General features: G+C 45.8%; 1 pseudogene; it reads right to left on the minus strand.

The window, feature by feature from the left end:
- Positions 1-1,180: 1,180 nt before the first annotated feature.
- LOC136153276 (ATM interactor pseudogene) lies at positions 1,181-3,643 on the minus strand (annotated as a pseudogene).
- Between the last annotated feature and the right edge of the window lie 205 nt (positions 3,644-3,848).

A 3,848-nucleotide genomic window follows, 5' to 3' on the forward strand; every position in this document is an offset into this window, starting at 1 on the left:
TTTTCTCTGAAGACTGTTCAGTATTACCCTCTCTAAACAAACAAAGCAACATAATGCAGACTGCTGTATTTTAGATGGATCTATTCTAGAATTGCTATCTTCAAGGCACAAAAACTATTCTTGGTAGACCAATGTGTTTTCTCATTCAAGGGAAGAAAAATGAGAGGTGGATGAAAAGAAGATTCACTTTACTATAGTTGTTGATTGCACTCTTGCCCTAGCAAGCTTATGAAAAGTATTGAAATGTAAGAGGGAATATCTTTTTCTCCTTACATTACTATTTTTATTGTTTTTTAACATTTAGTGTGACAAAACTCAGACTCAGAGGGTGGGGTGCACCTTGAGCAGCAGCTCTGGAGCACCACCCTGGCCTTCAATAGGGTGCAGGAGAGATGGCTTGTAGGACACACTCAGGATGAGCTAACAGGCATGATTCCACAGCCCAGCGTTTGCAGAGTTGGGGTGACTTACTGTCACTTAGACTGAAAGGATCACTATTTACACTAAGCAATATGTCTTGTGAGCAAAGTACTATACACTTATGTTCATACCAGTAACAGTTCACATAGAGGGATGGCATTGACTATATGCAAATTGTCCCAGAAGCTAAAGACAACAGTAGTTTTCCTTTGTGTCTTCAAATCAGGGAAGAGTAAGATGTCAAAGCAGGTGAAGCTGTTGGTGTTTAAATCTGACGGTGCAGCGTCAGACTTCTTTACACGTTATCAGGGAACAGAAGTTTCCTAACAAGCACTGGCAAGAGTATTTTAGGTGCAATTTAAGTCAGACAAGCTTTGATGAAAATGTTTTGAAGATCTTAAGTTTGTACCCTAAGTCCTGGTGAGCTTGGCTTCAGCTAAATGGCAAGATGGATTTTAAAGGTGTGAGATACGTGTTTGTTTGTTTGTTTGTTTTTTAAAGAAGGGAAGGTTACAATGAAAGGGCAAATGTTGGCAACACAAAAACAATCATGTTCAGATCAACATGTTACACTTTATAGTCCACTCACAAACTTTTACACAAATTTCATGTTTACAAGTACAAAAAGGCAAAGAATCTCAAAGAATCAAAGTAACTGTATTGTCGACTACATTCAGTAGAGTTAATACTATTGTCCCTGTTCTTCATCTTCTAAATCGAGAAGGGAACTGTGAATCCATCCCCCATGTGGACTCCGCTTTCAGAAGTTGGAGACTGGGTGTAGTTCTGCACATGTTTGGGTTTCAACAGAGCTGAACTGAGATTCCCTCGTGTTCCAGGCCAGATTGACCAGAAGAAAGTCATCCAGTGCTGTCTGAGTTTCATTGCTGGTGAGGAATAAGCTCCCCAAAGTTTAGAAGCCAGAGTTCATGGTCTTTGTTTCGGCACTGTTCAACTGAACTTTGCTTTCCAGGGCAGGCAGGTTTTTAGCAGTGGAAATTCCATCAGTCTGGGTCTCTGTGTCAGATGAATCAGTACTCATGGAAAAGATAGTTTCAGGATACTTCCCAGTGGCAGACGAGGGCTACTGTCTCAAAAGAAGTTCAGGTATGTCTGTGTCTACATGTCAAACATCTCAAGGCCTAAGAAGCTAGAATCCCCCCTACAACTGTAGGTCTGGGCAGAAGGGTCTACAAGGAAGAAGTCAGTTTGGGTTTCTATATCCAGGGACTCCATGACTGGGTCAGTGGTCATGGTGCTAAGCTCACTCTCCTCGGTTTGCGTCTGGATATTTGAGGCTGAAAAGAACTCTTCCATATCAAAATCAATTGCAGGATTCTGGATTGGGCCAGATGGGAGCTGGGTGTCAGGTCCAGTATTTGTGTCAGACAAAAGACTACGATTGTCCAGCGTCTGACCAGGTAGGTTACTTGACAAGATGTTTTCTAGATCACTTAATAAATCCATGGTTTGGGTCTGATTATCTGTTATGTTCTTTGACAATAGCATACTATTTGGTGCACTGAAGTTTATAATTGGGGTGGATTTCTTAATGTCTTGAGTTAAAGTTTTACGGTGGTTCTGAGGAAACAAGTCATGAATTACAGTCTCTGCTACTAAGCCGGTGCTTATAATATTATCTGTAGACACACCGAATGATGAATGGACACTCTCAAAAATGTCTCCACACATTAGAGCTTGGTCCATCTGTACTCAGTCTTCTACTGGACTTTGCATTCCGCTGGTCTGAGTTTCTCTGGAGATCCCACCCGGCTGGAAACTGGCATCTATAAATGCATCAGTCTGAGCAGAGATGGATGAGGTTACCTTAGAACTGGGCAAAAAAGTCTGAGTTTGAATACTAATGGAAAGGGAAACCTGGGAACCAAATGTCAAATCAGTTTGCAAACAGGACGACACAGAGGAGTCAGGGCTGGCCCACTGTGCAGACGGCATGAACTGTGGTGTGGTGTAGGACAGGTCTGTCTGTACACTGATGGAAGAAATGTGGTTCTTCTGACAAGTGTTCCCAAGTTCTTGTAACAGGCTAAATGGACTTTTACCCAAGTTCACTTGACTACCTGTGCTAATCGGCTCAACAGCAATAAGATTGACAACTTTTGAAAGAGGGAAGCTCTCCTTGAGAGAGCAGACCTCCGAATCCAGGCCGAGGATCAGGGTTCCAATGGACAAGGGCAGTAAGTGCACGCCCTGGGGGCAGAGTCTTACTGGTCGACACCCAACACAACAGGCTGGCCCCAGGAGTTGGCTGTAGGCACAAGGACGGGCACAGGAGAAAACTGCATGACGGGGAGTTTAACCAAAGCCACTTTGGGCTTTGCTAAAAGCAACTTCTGAGGGTACCTTGGAGCTGCTGGAAAAGTCTGCTGTTTGGCATTAGAGCTGCAAGAGTCTTCAAAGGAAGCCACCAGCTTTATTTCTGAAGTTTCTAGTTCTGGAGCATCTGGTCATGGAACTAACTGGTTTGTTGCTCAGTGATTCAGTGGTCTTCCTGGACAGATTCTGGCTGTGCAAGCAGTTTTCCATTTTCTTTTTCTTACTAAGTGAATCCCTTTGTTCTGCAGGGATCTCATGGCCAGTTCGGTAGATGTGGGACTATAACGCAGTCCTGCTGGCATAGGGACAGCCACATGTGCACTGGAAGGTCTTGCCACAATCCTCTGCATGTCTTTTCAAGTCCCAGTCGGTGCCATACGAATTTCTGCACTTACTACATTTATGCTTCTTTTCAGCATGCATTTTCATAAAGTGCTGTTTTACGAGAGAAATTTGAGAAAATGGTCTGTCATGGCCTCTAGGGCATCCTTCAATTGTACAACAGTAGAATTTCGGTGCAGTTTTCAAATATTTTCTTACTGTTGGATTTACTATGCCATCCTGCAGGCGGTGGCTCTTGACCAGGTGCATGTTGAGCGCGGGGCTGTTGGGCAGGATCTTGCCGCAGCCGCGCACCGTGCACAGGATGTTGGTCCGCACGGCCAGGGACTGCTCGCTCACCGACGGCTGGATGAGCACCCGGGCCTGCGGCGTCCAACGCGCGGGCTGCTGCCTCGCCGCCCGCGGTCGCCGCCGGCTGCCTCTCAGCCTCCCAGGGGCCACCCACAGGCCGAGGCGGCGGCGGCTCCCCTCGCCGCCTCCGGGATGGCCGGGCGCCGGAGGCGAGAGCCGCGGGATCCGCCGCCGCCGCCTCAGAGGCCGCCATGGCTCTCGAGCCGCGGCGGGACCCAGCATCATCTTTTAGAATTTGAAATAGCTCAATTTGAATTCCATCAATAGTTCATAGTGGTGCTTCCTAAGGCCCACTTGACTTCACATTCCAGGAAGTGTGGCTCTAGGTGAGTGATCATACCATGATTAATCTGGGTCGTAAAAATCTTTTTTGTACAATTCTTCTTAATATCTTCTGC

Source organism: Muntiacus reevesi, chromosome X (assembly GCF_963930625.1).
Source record: "Muntiacus reevesi chromosome X, mMunRee1.1, whole genome shotgun sequence".
NCBI lineage: Eukaryota > Metazoa > Chordata > Mammalia > Artiodactyla > Cervidae > Muntiacus > Muntiacus reevesi.